The sequence below is a fragment of the Vipera ursinii genome (genome assembly GCF_947247035.1).
Source record: "Vipera ursinii genome assembly, chromosome: 8".
NCBI lineage: Eukaryota > Metazoa > Chordata > Lepidosauria > Squamata > Viperidae > Vipera > Vipera ursinii.
In genome coordinates, this window is record NC_139519.1 from 17727859 (window position 1) to 17752965 (window position 25107).

At 41.5% G+C, this 25107-nt stretch overlaps 1 protein-coding gene across 5 annotated transcripts in view; it reads left to right on the forward strand.

The window, feature by feature from the left end:
* The window catches only part of ST3GAL4 (ST3 beta-galactoside alpha-2,3-sialyltransferase 4), a 118107-nt gene that overhangs the window by 31750 nt on the left and 61250 nt on the right, over nt 1–25107 (forward strand). The window contains exon 1 of one of the 5 annotated variants that reach the window (XM_083368490.1): nt 11129–11144. The exons of 2 other annotated variants lie outside the window; for them this stretch is intronic. The gene's annotated coding sequence lies outside the window, so the exon portion shown is untranslated. Of the gene's footprint in view, nt 1–11128; nt 11145–11503; nt 11611–23910; nt 24497–25107 lie in introns of those variants that run through there. 2 more of the 5 variants (XM_083368503.1, XM_083368504.1) reach the window with 2 other exon arrangements.

The following is a 25107-nucleotide window of genomic DNA, read 5'->3' on the forward strand; positions in this document are numbered from 1 at the left end:
TCAGCAGGCAAGATGAGCAGCAAAAAAGAAAGCAGAGGACTCCTCTGATTGTACGGCATTAGACCTTCAAGCACTTCTAGATCCTTAAAAGTTGTAAGCAAGTAAAACTGTAACAGGCAGATGGCTCGTTTTTGTGCTAATCCACTTCGTTTCTGCTTTGGAGTTCAGCCCTGGTAAAACAGGAGTATGAATGGGTCAGTTGTTACCATGAAGTGTGGCGGTCTTCAGGTCTGTTCTTGTTGTGGTTAAAAAAATTGGTCTGCATTAAGTTAAAGGGAAGGTCTGCATTTCTGCAGGCTAGCCTTCTAAATGGCCACATTTTCTGAGCATCATTCCTGCACCTGCATCTGTTCGTGGATATGGGGTTGTTGCCAAAAAAGAAGTATCTCTCACACCAGCTCGAGTTCTGCTCATGTTCTCATGAAGGTGTTTCCACAATCCAGGGAGATTCCAAAAGACCAAAGTTCATATAGAGATAATCTGATCCAACTTTCCATAATTAGTCTCCATGATTAGAAGTGTCTTCAAATAGATTTCCATACCTCCGGCTGGCGCGGGGCACCGTGTATTAGTGGGATCAAGTTTGCAATAGCAGAGGAAACACTGCCCAGTAATTTGTAGTGCAATTTGCCCAAGTAATGCATGCATACCAAGATGTAGAACTATTATGAAATAAATGAATAAAGGTGAATTCGTTCCCCCAACACGAATCACATTTCAAGCAACTTTCAGAGGAAGAAATGGCAAACTGAAGACGGCTTCACACACACACACACACACACAAAAATGGAGCCAATAACCATGGCAAAAGAACAAAGAGCCAGTGAATAGACCAGCTCTTTGCAACCTCTGGGACAAGGAGAGGATGGGAGATCACCCACATGCATTCCAGACAGTTGCTTCTCGAAAAGACACTGCAAGGCAGCAATCCCAGTGGTTTTGAGCACTGGGAGATGATGGGAATAACCCTCTTTCTTTCCACTGCAGTGGGTGCCTTGGCTGCAGACTGTCTGTTACCGTTGTGAGTTAAATAAATCGCAGCCCCTGGCTGTTATTAATAAGCTGGGTATCCAGATTTATTTATTTAACCTTGCTGATGCCTTGCTGATGTTTGACTCCCTCCCCTAGACCAGCATTTCATACTGATTTGCCCATAGCTCTGAAGTGCAGAAACCGCGGGAGTCTGCCTCTCTTCTTCCTCCTCCTCCTGTTTGCTGGTTCCTCCATGTTTTTGTCTCCAAAAACAATGCATCATCTTAATTCAAAAGTAGCCTCAGTGTGTCTCTGGCTGAGGCCGGCTGATAAAAGTTCAAAATGTAGCTTTCCCTTGGATGGAGCCGAGGCAAGGGTGGCTGGAACCATGCAGTGTTGGCTGAGATATAAAAGCAGGCTGTTATCTGCCCAGAACCAGGAGGAGAAGGGGGTGTAGGGAAAGCTTTGAAGTGTCAGGTATATTTTGTTTCATTTGTTCTGTTCTAGGCGGTAATTTCTGAGCTCAGGAGTGGATGTTTTTGTGATAAACCCAGTGACGATCGGCCCGTTCATATGCAGGCTTTCTGAATGGGGAGTGTGTGTGTGTGTGTGTGTGTGTGTGTGTGTCGGGGGTGGTGGTGGTGGTACGGGGGTGCTTGCATTTGGAGACGGGGTTGGAGGCTGACTTTACAGCCTGTAAACAAGAGCAGCACAGACTCTCTGCTTGCCTCCTTTTGGATGCTAGTGGGTCCTTATTTATTTTCCAAAGCCTCAGAAGGCAAGACAATGAGCAATGGATGGAAACTGAACAAAGAGAGAAGCAACCTAGAACTAAGGAGAAACTTCCTGACAGTGAGAACAATCAATAGCTGGAACAGCTTGCCTTCAGAGGTTGTGGGTGCTCCAGCACCAGAGGTTTTTAAGAAGGGATTGGACAACCATTTGTCTAAAATGGTATATACAGTAGGATCTCCTGCTTTTTGCAAGGGGTTAGGGATACAGGCAGCACACAAAACTACGCACACTCTAGTCCGTGGAAAAACCCCTCTCCCCGGAACCAGTCCCTGGTGCCCAAAAGGTTGAGGACCTCTACTGCACAGTATTCTATACAACAGACAAAATTATTTGCTTTTTCTCCTTTGGTTTGAACCTGCTAGCGGAATGTAGGCACAGAGTATCCAGCTATTTTATTTTATTTGTTTTTTCCTCCTTTCATGCTTGGGTTCTGCTTTGGCCTTCGGGAGACCTGCTAAGTTGTTCAAATGCTTGGCATTCTCTTCCATTCTGTTAGGCTAATTTGCTCACTGGTATAACTTGAGAATTTTTTTTTTGTGTGTGTGTGTGTGTCTCCTTGGAATCGTTTGCAAACTGCTCTGATGCATAAAGCACGGAAGAGGTTATGTATCTCCCATTTCTTCTCTCAGATGGATCCATTCCAGGCTTTCTGGTTACTTATTGTATTTAATGAAAGCCGGGTAGAGTGCCAAGGCCTGTGAATCCATCCAAGGCCTTTATTGAGAAGCTGAATTTACAACATAACCAAGAACATAAATTCCAACGAGATGCCTCCAGACATGGCTTTTATTGTGCTTTTCCAGCCTTGGACACAGGATTTCATGGCCTTTCTCCTGCTGTCTGGACGATTAAAGGAGACTATGCAGAATGTCAGAGGGCAAAGAGCATGTAAAATGATGTGTAAATGATAGTGATGATGCTGATGTGATATTTTAGATTGTCTGCTGTGATTTGTCATGCAAAGCAGCTCGAAGCGCTATAGGATATTGGATACAGCAAGGGTTAAACATTAAATAACCGGACAAATAAATACATCAATAAAGCCGGAGGCCATCAACTGTGGAATTATATCATGGTGTATATCAGCTGTCAAGGGGAAGAAAAGAAATTTCAGAACAAGGCTAAATCAGGGGGTCCCCAACCTTGGTAGCTTTAAGACTTGTGGGCTTCAACTCCCAGAATTGCCCAGCAGCCATGGGCCCTTCGAGCAAGAAATGGCCATTTGGGATGCTTCTAGTTTGGTGTCCCTCGAGGGCTACCAACGAAGCAACAGTGTGCAGGGATTCTATGTTGCTTCCTCAATGAATTTATTGTGACCCAAAGAAAAACAGAAAGCGAGAAACAGGAGGCTTACACATGGAAGATGCAATGTCACAATGGGCGCCTTGTCTTGGGAGGACAGAGCTGCTGGAAAGTGATGCTGGGGAAAGACGATAGGGCTGTGACCCCCGACTGTTTTAGGGTTAATACAAAAGTAATTGTGACTCTGGCCATCCTTGCAGCCTCTTCTACAAGCACTCTCTATGCAAGAATACTTTTTTCTTTCTGTTTGTGGATGATGGTCAGGAGAAAGATATTGGGCTGTATGTATCTGAGGTCAGTGGTCAACATTTTCCCGGTAGCTTTGAAGAAGGACTCTGAACCAGCGTTTTGTTTTGGTCATCCAGAGGTTAAACCTCCTGTTCTTCTCCAACCAGGAGAATAATACAAGTGGTCCTTGACTTACGACAGTTTGAACTTACAAGGGCACTGAAAAAGATGGTTTGTGATGGACTTTCACACCTACGATCTTTGGAGCATCCCCCCAAGGTCACGTGATCAGAATTCAGATGCTTGGCAACTGACTCATATTTATGACGGTCGCAGTGTCCCGGGGTCATGGGTTCCCCTTTTGCGACCTTCTCACAAGCAAAGTCGATGGGGCAGTCCAGTTTCAGTTAACAACCGTGTTACTAATTTAACAACTGCAGTGGTTCACTTAACATCTGTGGCAAGAAAGGTCGTAAAGTGGGGCAAAGGTCACGTAGCCTATGTTTCGCATAGCACTAAGTCGAGGACTTTTTGTAGTCCTGCAAATCCAGATCCCAAATTATTTTGAATGCAGTTACTTAAATAGCCAAACTGGGATGGTTGTTATTTAACACCTTAAAGGTCTGTGAGAATTAAGATTAAGATAAATTGAACTAATTACACAAGTGATTCATTCAAGAGCAGACTGTGGAACACTCCGGTGTGATTTCCGGAGCTGTTAAGGCTATATAGATAGTCCTCAACTTACGACCGCAATTGAGTCCAACATTTCTGTTGTTCGGTGGGAAAGTTGTCGTGTGAGTTTTGCCTCATTTTACGACCATTTTTTTGCCACAGTGTTTAACTAAATCACTGAAGTTGTTAAGTTAGTAAGATGGTTGTTAAGAGAATCTGGCTTCTCTTAAGGTCGCAAAAGGTGAACAACTGACCCCCCCCCCCGGACATTGCAATTGTCATAAACATGAGTTATTTGCCAAGCATCTGAATTTTGATGACATGATCATGGGGATGTTGCAATGGTCATATGTGTGAAAAATGGTCACTAAAGAAACTGTTGTATGTCACGTACTACCTGCAGATAACTCCCTTTACACGGGGGTGTCTGCATTGTTTAGCTACAGAAAGAAAGGGGCTCTCAAGATTTCAGGATCCTGGAATACAGTCAAGTCAACCAAGTTTCCCAATGTGGATTCACATGAATCTTTAATTAAAAGCTTAAAGAACTCTGGGAATTGAAATCCAATCCATTTGGGGAGTACTAGCCTGGGGAAAATTGGATAGCAAGTTCAGGGTTGAGAAAAAGCAAGCCCTGTTTTGATGACTCGTATTTCACTTACCAAAAAAAGGAAAGAAAGAAAATGATTTCCCTTTACATCATGTTTGTTACAGCTGCAGGCAAGCTGTTGTTGGTTCAGCTCCACTGTTCAGTCAAATAATTTGTCCACATAGTTAATGAAACCCATGTGATTCAGCAGGCTAGAAATGTTTAAATATTTCTGCTTTATTTTAAAGCTTTGTTTCCAATGCACCAAGTCTTAAAACCTGCTGATGGCAAACTGGATCGTAGATGAAGAATTCACTACGATGCAAGAAAAAAGGGGAAATTATTCTCTTCAATGCCTGCCTGCATAAATAAGAATCCAAGTCGCTTTTTGGGACTCATGGTGATCTTTTGTCTCATTTGCAAATCCAATTAGTTTATTGATATCATTTGAAAGTCCCTTAGCAACAGCAATAGCACTTAGACTTACATGCTTCTTCATAATGCTTTACAGCCCTCTCTAAGTCGTTTGCAAAGTCATCAAATTGCCCACAACAATTTGGGCCCTCATTTTACCGGCCTTGGAAGGATGGAAGTCTGAGTCAACCTTGAGCTGGTGAGGATCGAACTCCTGGCAGTGGGCAGAGTGCAATACTGCATTCTAACCACAGCGCCACCGCAGCTCTTTAATTAAATGAAGGATGGGATCGCATCGTAATTAAGATGTTGGAATGTAGAACTCTAGGTTAGGGTTCTCACACGAGCAAGGAGTTGAGTGGGTCACCCTCACTCCGTCAGACCATTCTCTCAAACTTATTGGTGTTGAGATAAAATTAGAGGAGGCTGCCGTTTTTAGCTCTCAGAAGAAATCCAGTTGATAATCACAATAAATGAATGGATATTTATTTACAGCCCAGGCCTAGACTGAGAGAAATGAAATGGTAACCAAAATTTGCCCGCAGGAGAAATTTCTAACAGGTGCATTAAAAGAGACTCTTGCCTGCAAAAGCTATTTTTATTGCTTTAATCCTTTAGTTTTGATTACCAGGTTTTTCTACTTTTTAAGCCTGCTGTTGAAACCGCCTGAGGTCCAGAGTTGTTGGTTAGAAACAAATTACTCTCCAAACAATACCATTTGTGACCCAAAGAACCCCAAGGTTTTGCAAGTAAAGCAAACCCTTATCTCTAAAAAATATCCAGTTCAACTTCAGATATATTCCATGGAGGGTATTGGAAATAATGACAGCGCTGTAACTTCCCTAACAACCTTGCACAAAGTTAATGATTTCCAAGCAGCTATACCAGCTAAACCTAACTGGGGTTTACACTGCCAAGTGAGCAAAATAATAATAATAATAATAATCCCAAAACCTTGGCACAAATATTGTCAACAGTAGCCTGGTCAAGATTTTTTTATTTATGTTTTTATTGATTTTTTTTAAAAAATACAGTTCAACAGTGCTTGTTCAACAAACAAAGATTTTTTTTTTAAAAAACGGATCCCTCTAAGTTGTTTGCTTGGAATTCCTGAGCATCAATAATATATTCAGTGATTCACTTAACAAAGGTGACAAGAAAAGTCGTTAACTGGGGCAAAAACTCACTTAATGAATTTCTCACTTAGCAACATAAATTCTGGGCTGAATTGTGATTGTAAGTCAAGGACTAACTGTACTCATGAGTGTCAGTTAGTATGCAGTTTGTTCGCTGTATCTAAGGAACAACTTACCCTGTCAGTGTTGGGAGGATTGTGGTTTTCTCCTTGGTAGTTCTTTGATTAGGGTAATGTTTTCTGTTTGATTGTTTGTCTGCTGTTAATCCCTGCTTATCTGGGTCTTAGCTGCCGCTGGAGAGGAAGTGTTCTGGTCTTTCACTTCCTTCTCAGCAAGCAGTTTTGGATATATCCTGGTCTAGGATGTTCACAGTTTTCCACTACAGTAAAACACACTACAGCACAACCAATTTTATTGTTTCTCTTAAATGGTGTGTAAGTATGGTTTATTTCAATGTGTCTGTTGATGGCTGGTATGGCTGAATGTAGAGCTTCCTTACACCAGTTCCTCTGACTGGTCAATGAAGCATCCTGAACCATCTAGTAGTGTTGCTCATGCTTTCTCTTCTTTGACAGACTTACCATGTGGAATTTGATTAGATCACACATTGTGGTTCTTTTGCTGTAAAAAGTCTTACGGTTTGGATTTTGGGAAAAAAATGCAGTTCAACTTCTGGTTAAAGGTTTCTAGGGCCACATTCTTGAAATGTTTCTATCTGGAAAGACCGGTTATTTGTTTTTTTTTTTGGCAAGAGCTGGTCGGTGGACGTCACTAGAAACCCTGCAAATTATAGAGTCACTTTCTTCCTCTTGAGCTGTTTCCCCAAACTTCCTCCAGTTACTTAACCTGGAAATGTCAGGTTCCCTTCTGCCTTCAGCATTTCTGAAGGAGCCTTGGTGGAGCAGTGAGCTAATGCCTCCTTAAGTAACACCAGCTGCCTGCAATTAGTGCAGGTTCGCATCCCACCAGGCTCAAGGTTGACTCAGCCTTCCATCCTTCCCAGGTAGGTAAAATGAGGACCCAGATTGTTGGGGGCAATTAAGCTGACTTTGTAATAATGCCACTTGGGGTGTGTGTGAAAGCCCTAATAAGCAGGCATATACATAGAATGAAGGCTACTGCTAAGCTTGTAAGCCGCCCTGAGTCTTCGGAGAAGGGCGGGATATAAATGGAATTAAAATAAATAATAAAAATAAAATTTCTGAACCCCAGTGTTGAGCCCTTGGACCATGGGGAAGGAGCACGCCTGCGGCCAGGCGGAAGGGTCAGGCATAAATCAGACATTGGGAGAATGTCAACATTGGGAGTGGCAACTTTTTTGGGATTGACCCAAAGCATCTCATATAACAGCTATTTGTATTAGAGTGGAAGAACTCTTTATCTTCATTCCTTGCCTCACCTTGATTCTCCCGTGCCTCTCCAAAGGTAGGGCTACCTGATTTCAATGGGAGGGGAAGTGAGGCCTCCCTGCCTTACCAGTTCTAAGTTTCTCCATTCAGAAATAGGTGCAGAAAGACGGTTCCAAAAGAAGACATCTGTGAGTCAGAGTTGAACTATGGAGTCTAGGAGGTATTCTCTGAGTTTGGTTATTTGCTTGCAGACATTTTCATTACCCAACTAAATAATAACATCCTCAGGGCAAGCAAATGTAGACTTTGCTCCGTTTAAATACAGCAGCTTCCCCTGCCAATGTTGCTGGACAATGGTTTCTCCTTCCCTACATATGAACTGGTGATGTTACCTAGTCGGATAATGAAATGTCTGCAAGCAAACAGCCAAGCTCAGAGAATATAGATGCTATAGAACAGGGATGTTGAACCTTTTAGAAACCGTGTGCCCAAACTGCAACCCCAAACCCTGTTATGTATTATTGGGTGCTGGGTGGGTGTGGCCTATTGTGTGGGCGTGGCCCATTGGGTGGGCATGGCCCATTGGGTGCGCGTGGCTGCAGTGGTAACGGCAGACTGGGTGGGACTAAAAAGTTCAATCAATCAATTCCAACTTTGCGAATCTTTTTTTTCCCCATGAGAAGTTGAAATTTATTGATTGATTGAACCTTTTTTTTTTCACAAGGCGGCAGAGGCCTAAAGCGAAAAGGTTTTATAAAACCCAGCTGAAGGCCTAGGACTGGGGCAACGGCGCACGTGCCCACAGAGGGGGCTCTGCGTGCCACCTGTGGCACACGTGCCATAGGTTCGCCACCACAGCTATAGAAAGATAATTATAGTTGATATTACACCGTTTTCCATTTCAACCCAGGAAAAAAAAATCTTCTGCAAGTTTACCCACCTCTAAGCAAGCATTTCACAAAAGCCAACACTTTCAACCTCTCCAGGGCTGGCCTGATTCACACCTTTCAGTAAACCGTGGTTTATTTGAGCAACCTCAGTTGGTTAGTTTGGACAACCTGCTATATCATGAAATATGACTTACAGACCACAGCGGAAGGAAGAATTTGGAGGAGCCCTCATGGGTTAATAAGCCATTGAGAGGCATTGTTACAAAAGCTAAGTTTACACTTAAGCTCGTTATGCCAAAAATATGCTACATCGTCTAATGAGGTTCATTGTGTCTTTTCATGGAGGTCTGGATTTTATAAATACTGCTTGCAGTTGCTTTTCCTCCATTTTGAAAGTCCAAGTGTTGGGGAGATGACCAGATGTTTTGAATAAGACTGAATGAAGTGAAAAAAGAAAAAGAAACTCAGGAAACAGGTGTACAAATGAGCATACATTGTATGTTTAAAAAGAGCTGAAAACTTCAAACTAGTTGAGAAACATTGAGGCAAGATAGAACATAGAATCATAGGATTGGAAGGGACCTTGGAGGTCTTCTAGTCCAGCCCCCTGCCCATGACAAGTGATTCTATACCATTCCAGACAATTGGCTGTCCAGTCTCTTCTTGAAAACCTCCAGGGTTGGAGCATTCACCACTTCTGGAGGCAGGTTGTTCCACTGGTTAATCATTCTAACTGTCAGGAAGTTTCTCCTTAGTTCTAGGTTGCTTCTATCCTTGACTAGTTTCTATCCGTTGCTTCTTGTCCTGCTTTCAGGTGCTCTGGAACCCCTCTTCTCTATGATACCCCCTCATGTCAGCCCTAGTCCTGGTTTTCACTAGAGAATTGATTCCCTTTATTATTATCAGTTCACACTTCTCTCTGTATTTGTCATCCTTGGTCTTGCTCATCCCACAAGCTTCTCCCACTCAATTTTTGCATGGCGAATTGGAAATCTTTCTGAACGTATAATCTCCTTTTTCTGTTCCTCTGTTGTGGAGTGTTGTGTTTTTTACTGCAGGAGTTTTTTTTTTACTTTTATTTTTAAAGACTGAGCCATCATTTGGAAAAATATAAAGTGGTGGAATTATTTTTAGGGTTTTATTTTATTTTGAAATGGATTTTGCACTGTGCCTGCCATATGCTTCATTAGAATGTAAAGCCTTTGGACATGACTAGGTTTTTAAACCAAGTTGGCATTTAAAACAGATATGAAAATAAAAGTCTCCTCCGGATTTAGGATTACAAAGGAAGGCGTTGGAATCCAGGGGTGTCTGTAGAATATGGTCAAAAAGTTCGAAATAGCATTCAGATACTGTAGTGTAAATAAATTTCTGCCTATTATTTATGCATATCACCATTGTGGCTGCCATTTTGATTTATTTTTTTAACAATATCCTTTGGGCATGTCTGTTTAAACAGGTATTTCCTCTTTTTGCTTTAGACAGCTAGTGTAAAGAGTAAAAAAAATGATCAAAGAAACGGGGGAAAAGCATTATAGTGGAATGGAATATAACGCCTACCATTGCACAACAACAATAAATCCGAGTGATAAAAATTACATGCCCTTTAGCATAAGAGAAACACAAATAATAAACACTTGCCAAGTGTAAAATAAATGTAATAAATACTAATGGTAACAATTATATAGGTTTTAGGATAATATAAACATGGATAATTAACGCCTAGTAAGTATAAAAACAACAGCTGGTAGGGCACTCATATATATATGAAAAACTCTTAACTTTCAAAATAAAGTCTTGCTTCTAATCCCTTGGGAAGATGGCAAGGACTTCACCTTGCATGCTGAAGGTTACTCTATTTAGTTTATGTTGGCAAAAAAATCAGAAGGAATCTGGTAGCCCATTTTCCAACTAACATATTTTATTAAAATGTAAAGGTTCATGGCCTGCAACTCACTTCAACAGAGGCATAAGATACTAAATACTTCAGTAAGGCAAAGAATGGAGTGTAGTGTAGTAGAGTAGAGTATAGAGTAGAGTAGAGTAGGAGAGGTTATTAGCACAGTAGAGTAGAGTAAATAGTTTGTTGGCCAAGTGTAGTAGAGTTTATTGGCCAACTTTGTTTGAAGAAAAAAATAATTTGTCTCTAGTGCATAAGCTCTCAGTGTACAGTATATACAAACAACAAACTAATATAATTATAAGATACCAATAGGAGAAGGTAGTAGAAAAGGTGAGAAGGATAAGAGTAATACAGCCATACCGCTTGGGTTAATATCCTTGGACATAAGACAGTATTGTGGTGGACTGATTATTTTAGTACTGAGGCAGCAGTTCAAGGTGGCTCACCCCTTGCCACCTTCTGAGCAGAAGAGTAAGATCAAGGGTTACTTTGAGGAGGTGTTGTGCTTTGTATTGGTTACTAGCTGTCTCATCCATAAAGTAGTTTCTGGTGTCAAGAAAGTCCAGTTTGGCAAAGCACTGAGGACTTATGTTGGATCAAACCTCTGAAAAGAGGTTGAGTTCAAATGGAAAAAATGAGGCCACTCCTTCTCCTCCTTTCTAGTGTTTGCAGATTTCTAACAGGTCAGACAGGAGCTTAATGCTGAAAGGCTGGACCATTTATGACCAGAGAGAATGCACCTTTGCTGTAGCAGAAGTAGATCTCTCCCAAAGCGATTGGTAATGTAAGTTCAGCAGTGGCCAAGTGAGGTGAGCTTTCTCAATTCTGTCCAGCTGATCTCTTTGGCAGAGGTGATCAAGTGGGCCAAAACGAGAGCCTGAGGCAAAATGGGTTTGTATCTTCACGATTCTGTTCATGACTGACTTTTGCTGAGCAATCTTCTTTCCTTGTGTGTAAAACCCTGAGAGCTTTTCATGGTAGAGAAACACCTTGGATGAGAATGGTGATTTCTGGCTTGTTTGCATAATTTGACGTGATTCATCTTATAGCAGCTTTCTGAAAGATAGTAAAATGCTATCTGTCCCACGGTGGGGCATTACTGTAAAATCTCATAAGAAGTATATATTTTTTTCCCTAAGCTTCATTCTTTTGCCCGCAAGGTATGAGGTAAGGAGATTCAGCAGGGAAGGGCAAGAATACTTTAAATATCTTGCTTTATCACTCCTTTTTGTTCGCTTTGTTACCACTAGGTTGTTCTACCCACATTCCTCCCTTTTCATTTCTGCTTCTGGCTCCAGAAAGAGATGCGGTTGTAGCAGATTCTTTAGAATCCTAGGATCAGAATGCACTGGTACAAGTAAGAAGCATAAACTATTTGATCCGCTCCATGGAGGTATTGATTTAGTACCTCAAAAGTTGCTTGGATAGGTAATCAATCTAGATTAATTAAAATTTAAACAAGCCACAGAACTACTGGCTGTTTTGGGATGGGAAGGGTTGTTGAAGTGGTTCTAATATTTTTTTTTATTATTATTTTTAATCCCATTTATATCCCGCCCTTCTCCGAAGACTCAGGGTGGCTTACAATCTAAGAAGCACAAATCAATGTGCTTAGCAATAGCCTTCATTCTATGTATATGCCTGCTTTATTAGGGCTTTCGCCCCCCCCCCCCCAGCGGCATTATTACAAAGTCAGCTTATTGCCCCCAACAATCTGGGTCCTCATTTTACCTACCTCGGAAGGATGGAAGGCTGAGTCAACCTTGCATGGATGCTTGGACAACCTAGAAAGAAATTCTGAGTAAGTCTACTAAAACCTTACCTGGTAGCGGATACTCTATTGCCCTCTCAGGGTTTCTCACTCTTGTTTTGTAAGTGGATATCTGCATGATAAGCAGTGGGTAGCAATGGGTCGTGTATAACCCGTACAATATACCTCAGAAGTATATAGAATCAATCAGTATGATGAATGATTCTGTTCTTGATCATCCCATTGGCCATTTTTTTTAAAAAAAAAACAACTTGAGAAATTAACCCTTGGACCATTTCTGTGCACAAATGTATTTTGAAAAGGCTGACCTGTTTCTGAGGTTTGTTATAGGTGCAGAAGAAATAACAATTGTTTACTCATTGTTTATGTGGCTTGCAATGGAAGAAGGCCTCTTTATATAATAGAACATATTAGTAAGATTATCCCTTTCCCCCTTCACCCCCACTGCATTCACCCAGAGCTTAAACCCTTAAGCCAGTTTATGTAAATACGTTTGATGCCTTTAGGAAATACAACAGGGATATTCACTCTTTGCTTTTCCTCCGGGTTTTTGTTTGTTTTCAATTGTACAAACAAACAGTGTTTTTTTTTTAAAAAAAGGTGGCTGTGTTCCAGAGGCCTGTGGGAAGGAGCTTGCACGCTTCTCAAACGTTGGGCGACAGTATTGAACCAGGATTTGACCTGCATAGGGCCGAGCCAAGGAACTTCAAAAAGGAACATTTTGCAAGCATTATTCCCGTGAAGAAAAGAGGCCCGTCCTTTCCCCCCTTTGGGGAAGCTTCTGTTCCCCTTTCAGAATGGGAGATTCACCAGTGGTAGCACATGGCCTCATCCTGTCTGCGCTGGGAAGCTAAGCGAGCCCAGGAAATCCCAGGGTTGGGATGTAACAAAACATGGCAGGAGAAGGTAACGGCCTCTGGTTGCCGAAAAACCTGGATGCCCAAGGACCTGTCCCGGAAATGCTTTTCAACTGCAAACTGGAAGGAAGAGATTTTTTTTTTAGGGAAATTCCACTGGAAAACTGCTTCCCATTCAGTCTGTAGAGAAATTTGGAGAATATGGTGATTCGGAGGAGCCCTGGGGGCGCAGTGGTTAGAATGCAGTATTTGCAGGTTAACTCTGCCTGCAGTCTGGAGTTCAGTTCTGACCAGCTCAGCTTCCGAGGTCAGTAAAATGAGGACTCAGATTGTTGGGGGCAATAGGCTGACACTGTAAACCCGCTTAGAGAGGGCTGTAAAGCAGTATGGAGCTGTATATAAGTCTTAAGTGCTATTGCTATCGTTATTGAAACTGTCCCCCTTTTTAATCTCAATTGCATCTGCTGGATCCAATCTGGGTCGCTCACTGGGACCAGACTGAAGCTTTCAGACTTGTGTTGGAGCCCATCCTGAGGGAACATCTCTCACACCAGAATGAATGTGAGAGAAGTTTCCTGAGGATGCGATCCAGTATGCATCTGAAAGCTTGGAAGACTAAACGTCTGGTCACAGTGACTGACCCAGATTGGATCCTGCAACATTATCTTGGGACATGTATGTATGCCTTCATTCATCAGTTGCATCTTTCTGACTCACCATATGATGCAGAAAAATCTGTTCCTGATAGTTTTTAAGACTATCCATGTGGCCAATCCAAGCATTTAAACTCCTTGTGCATCTGTTGAACATGTGGCAGAAGAAGCAGGATTTTTGTGATCTTAACTCTACGGACGTACAAGTCCCATTAATGAGTTCTCTGAGCATTCAAATGTTTGGAGTAGTGTTTGGTACAGATTATCCAATTGTTTGGGGTGGGTGGGAATAGTGTCTCAGTCTGAAATCACTCATGGGAAATAGTTGAGTACATTCCATTCTTATTCTCAAGCATTGACTCTTAATTTTAAATCTTCCTTATGTATAACTCAGTTACAGAAGAATGCAATTGGTACAGCTGCCTGAGGAAGTGGCTTTCTCAGTCATCCTTGGAACATCAATTGCCTGATTTCTTCCATTTTATTTATTGCAGATCAAGTCTTTTTTTAAAAAATAAATAAATGTAATTTTAAATGTATGGGACATACTGTGCAGAACTGTATCCTCAGTTTTACCCAAGTTCAGTCCTCCTAAATAATCAGTTAAAATCTTATATTTAGAATGTGCAACTTTTCAATCTGTTCAAAATATTTCTCCTTATGCAGAGATTGCATAATATGCTTCTGCGAAGTATATATAGACATAAAAAAAGATTTATTCTTCTCACTTGCTTTCTTAATTGCTTTCTTCTACATATGGTTGACGGAGCTTAGAGGGCAAATTCCTTCCAGCAAGGAACTTCGTTTCTGCTTTTTCGGTAATTTGTAAAATGTCCTGCTTCTAGAGGGTATGTAAAGCATAATACAGTTATGCTTATTTCCTCCGCATTAAAACTTCACCGTTCAGTGCATCTCTTCCCAACCTGGCTTGGTGCATGAGGACAGAGGTCTTCAACCTTTTTGGTTTGGCGGCCCGGAAAGGGAGGCAGGCACTGCTACATGCGCATGCACAAATGAGCCACGCGTGAGCACATGTGCACACGCAAACGGCCGCACACGAGTGTATGCGCATGTGTAAACGGGGCTGTGCGAGTGCTGCAAATGGGGCGGTGCTAGCGCTGGCGGGACGCTATGGGCGGTGTTAGTGCTGGTGGGACACCTGGGGCAGGGTGATGCTAGTGCTGGCGGGATGCTCGGGGTGCTTGCGTGAGTGTGGGGGCCATCCCTTCACGCGGCCTGGTGGAGAAGCAGCCGCGGGCCGATAGTTAGCCGTGGGCCACAGGTTGGGGACCCCTGCATGAGGACATCTTGAGAACACCAAATTGAGAAAACCTGCTGGATACAGGGAGTCCTCGATTTACAGCCATTTGTTTAGCAACCATTCAAAGCTACAATGGTGGCACTGAAAAAATGACCTACAACCACTCCTTGCACTTAATGACCATTGTAGCATCCCCACAGGCATGTGATGAAAATGTGGGCATTAGGCAACCGGCATGTATTTGCTTAGCAAGGGAAATTCTAGACCCAATTTCGCTCGTTAAGTCGAGGACTGCCTGTACTTATAAAAAATGAATAGAAATACATTACAGCCCTCATCTAAGGAGTGTGTTTGTTAGATTTGGTCGTGTCTTTGTTCACGCCAGATGTTGGCATTCATTTTTAACGTTAGAGGCAGTAATTAGTTCAGTAGGGCCAGTAGTATGTACAGTGTGTGTTTGAAAAAGTTCCTTTGGAGAGCAAACCTTGAACTCAACCCCAATCAGACAGGAAGCTAAGCAGGAGTTCCCAATGGTAAGCAAAACAGCCCCCCCACCCCCCACCCCCCAAAATGCATTCCAACATTAATCCAGTCAGATTTCTATGAGGTTGGATAATTATATGGATTGTCTTGTAGGAAATGCTAGTGGTGTGGTGCTTCCTTTACACTTCCTTGCATAGTTAGTGGCTTCAACTCCCCACAATGGCAGTTTCCTTTGCATTGTCTTCCAAATTTGCATCATTAGATAACAAGATGACTTAAAAGGGTTTGTTGGCCAAGAATAACTATGGTAGTAATAACTGCCGGTGCCAAAGGTACTTTTCCAAAAGGCAACTGGACTTCTTTGGTGTTTTTTTTCTTTGAAAACATTTTGCTTCTCATCCAAACTACTTCTTCTTCTTCTTCTTCTTCTTCTTCTTCTTCTTCTTCTTCTTCTTCTTCTTCTTCTTCTTCTTCTTCTTCTTCTTCTTCTTCTTCTTCTTCTTCTTCTTCTTCTTCTTCTTCTTCTTCTTCTCAACCTCATCCTCAAAAAGTTTCTTGGAGGAGAAACAAAACTTTAAAAAACAAAACAAAACACCAAGGCAGTCCAGATGCCTTTAGGAAAAATATCTTTGCGACAACCATGACCTGGATGATTGAGCATCTCCATGGACACAATAACTGCCTTTTTTTCTCCCCCAAGACTGGCCTTGCCATTATTCAGAGATAGGTAGTTGCCTAAGACAGTGGTAAAGCAGTCGAAAGACCCTGAAAATTAGATGTCTGTTTGTCTACTGCCGGCTTTGTTGTTCTAGTACTGTTTTTGGAGCAGGGAAAAGGGAGCTCCTGCACTGGTGATAATTCAACTTCCAGTCTAGTTGGCTTCTCCAAATGAAATGTAAGCTCATCTTTTCTCTTACTTTTTGTAGCAGAAAATCACAAAGTGCTCCTTATCAACTCTTTTCAATAGAGAACTTTTTATTTTAATTAGCAGAAATATTAATAGCAGCAATAATAATAAAAACTGCAATAGCTCAGCACCTTGGTTGAAGGGTGCTCTATGATAAATTCAAGTATGAGATTGTGTTGTTCCCCATTCTTGTAATAAGGGCACTATGTTTAGTAATATAGTTTATGGAAGATTATTGAACAACAACTCTTATTCTTGAGTATTGTTAGTACTTCTGTTCTGGTCTTCTATAGTTCTGCTGTAGTCTTCCTTGATGCCATCCTTTCTAAAACCATTGACTGAGTTTACACAACAGCATATTAATATAGATAGCGATAGCAATAGCACTTATATACTATTCCATAGTGCTTTACAGCACTCTCTGAGCAGTTTATAATGTCAGCATCTTGCCCTCAACAATCTGGGTCCTCATTTTACTGATCTTGGAAGAATGGAAGGCTGAGTCAACCTCGAGCCAATGAGGATCAAACTCCTGGCAGTGGGCAGAGTTAGCCTGCAATACTGCATTCTAACCACTGCACCATCAGGGCTCACCAGTGATGAGTTACAGATACAATAATAGTACTCACAAAACCTAACTTACTTAATATTATCATTTATAGCATTCAGCTTTTCCACTGCTGCATTCATCCTGGTCATTTAGCAGTCACATTCTCTTGCAACATTATCGATTTGACATCCCTTCTCCTTCTGGCCTTACTTATGTCAATCATCAGCATGAATGAACTATCCAGCTGAGATAGAAATTGAATCTTTGTGCTGTTGTTAATGTCAGCTTGTTCTTGAATAAATATACAAGATTGAAACAGATGAGCACTCCTTGATAGATCAAAAATTCTCTTGAAATATTGACAGTCTCCCACCAAAGCAGATGTCCCCTTACTCTTGATCAAGATGTATCATGACCTATTCTCCTTGTAGCTGTATATTTGCCCATTTTTACATGCATGGCTTGCTTTCTTAGTACCTGAAACAGCACCTGTTCCTTGACTGTGGAAATCCCCAAAATTGCGGAAAATACCTCATCTCTTGTGTGATCGCTCCAAGTTTTGGATTTCCTCTCAGCCTTTTATTTTGAGAATACATTTGGTAGCCCAGTGTCTATGGAGATTCTCAGTCATCCAGGTCATGATCAGGGGTCTTCAAACTTGGCCCTTTTATGACTTGTGGACTTCAACTCCCAGAATTCCTCAGCCAGGCACGCTGGCTGAGGAATTCTGGGAGTTGAAGTCCACAAGTCATAAAAGGGCCAAGTTTGAAGACCCCTGGTCATGATTGTCTCAAAGATTCTTTTTCCCAAAGGCAATTGGACTTTTTCAATTGCCTGTTGAAAAAGTACCCTTGAGTTGGTAGCCCACATTTTTATTCTTTCAGGAGCCTAAATTTAAACAGCATCATGACATTACTAGCTGCTATTATTATTATTGTTATTGTTGTCGTTGTTGTTGTCGTTGTCATTGTTGTTATCCAGTTTCTCTTAAGGAGAACCCTGGAGACATTCTCAGAACATTACTTATAACCAAATACCTTAGCTGCTTTTAAACAATCTGTTTGTTAACAGAGGTGAATGGCACAATATCTTTTTGTTAAGACTTAAAACGTGACAACCTTGGACCGAGATACTTGATTCTAAAGACAGTTTTTTGAGATAACGTTAATGCAGCTCAGAGTTTGATTCTTGGAAAACCAGTTGAAGGATAGCTTTTCCTGTGTATCTCACATTTATGGGTAGTTTTCTGTCTTTGAACCAGGTGGTGATATCCTTTAGATTCAAGCTGTTTCCTTAGCTCGTTGTTTTGTTAGCTGAATTAGCCAGACATGAATGCTAAAAATATATTCTTACATAGTTCTTGTCTCTCTGGTTTTGTTCTCTATCTTCTGGACTTCAAAACTTTTTGCTTCACTTTTTATTTTCTTGACTGCTGATTCCTGGCTACCAAACCTGATTGCGTTGTTTAAGGGGAGAGCAGTTAGATCATAGCTTAGTTTAGCTTAGCAATGTTGGGTGAATCCATATGGAGTTTATAAATTACGGAGTATAGCTTTAGCACAGTGAGACTCCAGCCATTGTGGCTTATTTTATGATTTAACCAGTACAAACCAGTCTTAACTATAAATGTTTTTTTTTTAGTTTTAACATAATGTAACAAATGGAAAAAATCCAGTTTTTCTAACTGAATGAGTTGTCCGAAGCTGGAATTCTTACCTGATTCCGTTGTCTCAGCTACTAACTTTTACAGTTTTAATTCCAACTTCTGTGAACCTCATCCCATATTTAACGGGGGCTTGAGTAAGTGAACTATCGTGCCTATCGTCCCTGTCACATTTTAAGGTTGTTTTCATTTTGTTTGTTCAAATTTATAATTTTTGACGAACAAACAAACAATGAAATGACTTAGTTACTGGCTAAGAACTGGGAAGGCTGAGGTCCACCTTGGCCATGGAAGCACATGGGATGGTTAGGGACCAGTCATTGTTTCTCCCTCAACCCAACTAACAAAGTTGCTGTTATGGGGAAAATTAGAGAAAGCATGTCTTTTTGTACTTCCTGGAGTGAGGCGGGGGGGGGGGATGGATATCCCAAGAGCAAATGTAAATATAATTAATACGAGAAAATGTAACCGAAACCTGGGACGTTTGTAGGGGTGCATGCTCTTCCCTTAACACCCTGGTCTTTTTGCTCCTTTGCTTTCTTTCAAATTCTCGTTCACATGAGCAAAAGGCAAGCTGGGTCACGAGTTCGGCTGTGCACATTTGTGCTCCAAAGCGGCCCTTATTTTGCTGAGTATGGTCAACATCCTATTATGCACTCCAGGGAGAGTGTTAATCTTCTTAAAGAATCCTATAACTCATGGGTTTTAAGCATACTAATGAAAAGGACTTCTTTGTTGCCACTGACTTTGATCCAGGCTGACCTTGCATTGGGGGAGGACTAACCACATCCTGGTTCCTTGTTGCTCCAGGAAAGGGACTTTCTTCCTCCTTGGATCAGCTGATGCTTTAAGCACCAAATAGATCACACACACACACACACCCTCCTTGCATCACGGTTTAGTTTAGTGCTAAATGGTTGTCTCGAAGTCAAGTAGGGATACATTTGCATGGTGTTTTTTAATGACTTAATTTATCTTCAATTACTTTAATGACTGTAAGTCCCTTGGGTTGACTTAGTTTTTTTTTTGGGGGGGGGGATATATGCTGCAATGCATACTCTTTGCTTAATCATAAACTGCATTCTGTTCCTTTAAGTCTCCGGACAGATTGCAGGGCGGAAAGCCTGCAATTAAAAGTTAATTAAAACAGAAGTACTGAAAAATAGCAGCAGACCAGCAGGGTGATTGATATAGGTCCCCAGTTGGACACATTACAGGACATGGAACTGTATATAGGTAGTCCTTGACTTATGACCACAACTGAGCCTAACATTTCATTGCTAGGCAGGACTGTTTTTAAGTGAGATTTGCCTCATTTTTACGACCTTGCTTGCCATTGTTGTTAAGCGGATCGTTGCCATTCTTAAGTTAGTAACAAGGCTGTTGGCAGAATCTGGCATCCCCATTGACTTTGCTAGTCGCAAAAGGGGATCACATGGCCCCAGGACATTGCAAGTGTCATAAATGCATGTCAGATGGCAAGTGTCTGAATTTTCATCCCGTGACCCTTGGGAGGGATGCTGCAACAGTCATAAGTCTCTTTTTTCTTTCGCTACCATTGTAACTTTGAATAGTCGTAAGTTGAGGATTGGGTCACAAATCACGCTAACCCTATGCTTGTTTGAATATGCTTCAGTACAGTAAATAAGCCACGAGGCTCAGCTCGTACAACATGCAGCCCCCCAAACCAAACAAACGACAGTGTGGTTTACTGTGGTACGTGAACCTTGAACCCTTTCGCTTCAGCAGACACTTCGGTATTTCTAAGTTCATGTTCTAAACAAATCAACGAAAGCCCAAGAAAAATACAAATCAAAATGTATATAGATCCTTGAAGCTCCAATTGACCAGTCCCGAATTCAGAGCACAATGCAGGAAAATTATGCGGGCAGCAGGCGTAGGGGCTCCTTAATGTTTTTTTTAAAAAAATATTTATCTCTTTCATTAAAATTACTATAATTACTTCTACTCGTTCGTTCATTTGTTTGCTTCCCTCCATTTTTTAAAATGGATGCTGTTCCTTCAAGGGTGCATGCTTTACTTGGAAAGGACATCTTTGCCTGTGCAGCTGCCCACAAAATCAGAAGCAATTTGAAACAATCATGGGGTAATGTAATTTACACAGCATTGGGGTACTTGGCCTGACTGAGGATCTGTCCCTGGGTGAGCGTTTTTTCCAAGATAGCTACATGTGGTACATTAATGTACCCACCAAGAATGGCACATGTGAGCTTATAGCCCGTGATACAACCACGCCGATGCTACATGTCTGCTTGTTTGTAATCCTCGGCTTACGACCACAATTGAGGCCCAAATTTCTGTGGCTAAGCGAAACATTTGTGAAGCGAGTTTGCCCTATTTTATGACCTTTCTTGCCACAGTTGTTAGTTAAGTCGTTGTTAAATTAGTCAAGCTATTGTTAAGTGATTCTTTCCACACTGGCCAGGGGAATGTTCTTTTCTTTCTTTCTTTCTCTTGAGGCTTTCAGTAAGGGAGAGGTCTCTCTCCAACCTTTTGGGCACCAGGGACCGGTTCCGTGGAGAGAGGTTTTTCCACAGGCCGGAGAGTGCGTGGTTTTGGGTGCTGCCTACATCCCACGGATGGGGCTTCGCTTGTTTGTGTGGACCGGTTGCTGGCATGCCACGGCCCCATACTGGTCCACGGACCGGGGGCTGGGGAGCCCTGCAGTAAGGGACGGTTTTGTTCTTCTCTGGAACCCTGCTTTCCTCCTTTGTCTCCCCAAACATATGCGGGAGGCAAAAATTCTGAATACACCTTGGAGAACATCATTTTTTTAAAAAAATCCATTTATATCCCGCCCTTCTCCGAAGACTCAGGGCGGCTTACAAGCTTAGCAGTAGCCTTCATTCTATGTATATGCCTGCTTATTAGGGCTTTCATACACCCCCCAAGCGGCATTATTACAAAGTCAGCTTAATTGCCCCCAACAATCTGGGTCCTCATTTTACCTCCCTCGGAAGGATGGACGGCTGAGTCAACCTTGAGCCTGGTGGGATGCGAACCTGCACTAATTGCAGGCAGCTGGTGTTACTTAAGGAGGCATTAGCCCACTGCCCACTGCGTAATTGCAAAAAGCATGCTGCGCTTTTCAACTCGTGAGAAATTCGGTTGGGTTGGGTTGCATCAACCAGAAGAATTCAGGCTGCTACTGTAAAATGTTAATCCGTAATCTCCCTAAAATTCCCTATCGTGAAGTAGACAAGGATTAGATATCAAAAGACTGCCGCATCGGCTGTCACGCCAACAAGTTAGAACTGCAGTGAATTTGAACCAAGAAAGGGGAAGCGGGAAGGAGAGTGTTCCACAGCTTGGAGATTAGCAGAACGACTAGAAAACCATCTGGGAAGATGCTTTAGTGGAGTTTTACAGCTGTGTTCATTACATCAGATGTTACAGCCTTTCAAAAGGCAGCAGCGATGGGGAAATAATGGGCACCGGGCTAAAAACCAGCAGATCGTGAGTTCTAGTCCCATCTTAGGCACAAAGCCAGCTGGTGACCTTGTGCCAGCCTCATCCTTTCAGCCCTAGGAAGAAGACAGTGGCAAACGGTCTCCAAAATCTTTCCAAGAAAACCGCAGGAACAAGTCCAGGCAGCGGCAAGGAGTCAACAAGGATTGATGATCTTTTTTTAAATTTTATTTCGCCCATTATGAGTCTTGCGTTCAGAATTTTAGTGCGACAGGTAGCCCTCGGCGTACAGCTGCAACTGAGCCCCAAATTTTTGTTGCTAAGCGAGACATTGGTTAAGTGATTTTTGCCCCATTTTACGACTCTTCTTGCCACATTTGTTAAGTGAATCTACTGTGGTTGTTAAGTTAGTCACACGGTCCTTAAGTGAATCTGGCTTCCCCCCCACCCCTCGACTTTGCTTGTCAGAAGGTTGCAAAAGGGGATCACGTGACCCCGGGACACTGCATCACCGTCATAAATACGAGTCAGTTGCCAAGCGTCTGAATTCTGATCACGTGATCAGCGGGGATGCTGCAACGGTCGTAAGTGTGAACAGTGGTCATAAGTCACTCTTTAGTGCTGTTGTAACTTTGAATGGTCATTAAATAAATTGTTGTAAGTCGAGGACTATCTATACTTCTTAGTCAATCTTATAACATCATTTTCTTAGGATTTCCTATGCAAGAATTAACCAGGCATAATCTGCAAAAAAAAAAAAAAGTTGGCTGGGCGCCGCTACTTAACTGGGGTTTCAGATAAAGCATTATAATAAATAGAAAAAAAGCTTATGCAAAGAAAGGAAGGAAATGTTAGTGAATAGATAGCATTTAGCAGTAGATAGAATTGTGTCTCCCTGACATGCCTCCCAAACCAGCTTTCCTTTTACTTTTTCATAACAGATGAAAACATCTCTAAATAAAGCTGCAATTACCGTTTCCGTAAAGTCTGTTTTTGTAGTCTCTATTTGGGGTGATAAGATGATGCTGGAACACACATGCTCAGTCGGTATATTCTCCAGTTAAAATAGATTTTTGTTCCCAGAATTCCCTAGACCAGAGTTTCTCAACCTCACTACTTTTAAGTTGTGTGAACTTCGACTCCCAGAGTTCCCCAGGCAGCATGCTGGTTGAAGAATTCTGGGAGCTGAAGTCCACACATGAATTGTTGAGGTTGAGAAACGCTGCCCTAGACATTAATGGCTATTGCTCATAATCCTTGGAGCTATTGACTACACATATGGTGGTTAACCAAGCTGGAGGAGGTGAAGATAAAGAGTAATCTGTTTTAATTGAAAGGATCTAATAGAGTCAAGAGGGACTAATGAAACTTAGGGAGGTGTCTCTAAGCACGATGTTACCTACTCCTACAAGACAAAACAGATAAATGCGTTCAAACATCGTAGCCTCTCTTTCCACATATAAAAATAGGATTGCTACCACTTCTTCCTGGTTTCGTTCTCAAGAAAGAGCAAAGCAAGAATCTTTATTATGAATCTTAATATTTTCTTTTCACAGCAGCTGGTCACATTGGAAGGGATGCTTGAGTGATATCAATGTAGTGTAATTATGTTTTCTGCCATGTTCTTGAACAGTTGAGCCAATATGAAGAACTGTCAGTTAAGATATCTTTTTTTGGGGGGGCTCAACTCAACGACTGACTTGCTTAGCAATGGAAACTTTGGGCTCAACTGTAGTTTAAGTCAAGGACTCTGTGTTCCAATTCCAATATCTTCCTTAATCGGTGTGTGTGTGTGTGTGTGTGTGTGTGTGTGTGTGTGTGTGAAACTAGTTTCCTGTTTTGGCTGCCTTCTTGGGAAAGTCCCCTCTGCTGCAGTTTTATTGATTTTCCAGTTTTACATTTAAATATTTAAAAAGCAACGTGTTGGCTGAGTTAATTGATAATTCAATAACATACAACTAACTTTAGTACAAGTCTCAAACTATTACTTTAAATATTCCCTTTCTTTTCCCCTTAGGGTTTACTGTCTCATGTTTAAACTGATACAATTCTTATTATATCAATTAAATAAAAATAACTTTCTTACGTCGATCAATACTTGTTAGCTTAAACATATCCTAGTTATATTAACGTTCAATCTCTCTAGCCTATCAGTGTCCTAATTAGTTTTCCCCAATTTTTAGTTTCCCATTAATATTTACATTTAACATTTAACATCTACAATTTCCAAGTCGTAAATAACCACATTTCCCTTTATCCCAATTCATCACAAAATCTACTGTTCAGGATGCACATCTTATCTATTGGGATGCATTCTGTTTCTTGAGGCATTTTATTTCCCCCGCTGTGGCTTCCTTCTTGTGGCCCACCGCTTACCAGAAAAGCAAGTGACATCAATTATGAAGGTTACGCTTTTATCAGTTAGGAAAATTGTCAGCAGGAAAGAGAGCTTAGCAAAAGGCTTAATTCTGTTTGTGTTTTATGCATTAGTGACCTCTACTGGAGAAGGACAAATCAGAACTTGACTTCAGTATGAGAGCCGTAGAATTCTTATTTCTCGTCTCCTTTAACTTCCTTTCTGTTTGCAGATGATGGATGATACGGCATCCTGGCTCATTAGCGAAGGAGAAAATGAGAGAGAAGGAGAGCCGCAGAGTGGCCAAAGGAAGGTTAGGCGAGAAAGATTGCACAGAGAAAAAAGCTAAAGGAAAGGGGTGATATTTATGCAAAGCATGAAAAGATGCAAAAATGCAAAGCAGGGCTTGAAAGATCCGGCTGGAGATAAATAGCTTTGTGTGTTATCCTACAGAGGTTAGGGCTTGTCTCTTAGCTATAGTATGGAATTCATCTGATAAGATGTGTGCAACTTCCAGTACGTTGTTTGTTTGGTGAACTCCAGCCAGATGCAAAATGCATATATTTAACCTGCAAGAACAAACGACTCTGTACCCATGACAAGCCTAAGAAATTTTTAAATCAATCATTGAACTGAAACTGTCAGCCTTTGTTAAGAAAAGAAATCTGGGACCTAAATGTATAGAGCTTGTGGTTTTAAATTTCAGCTGTGTAAATAAGGGAAGCATAATTCATATTTGCTAGGGTTTGTTGTCTTCATTCAGTCATTTTTTTTTTAAAAATACTGCCTGTCAAAATATCACAAAGCTGTGTCAGAGAGAGCCAAAATAAGCTATGCAACACATAACCACATAATCATAATATAAAAAAAAATTCTGTTATCCGATAGTTGGGAGACAGGAGCTGTTATCTACTCCAAATCATC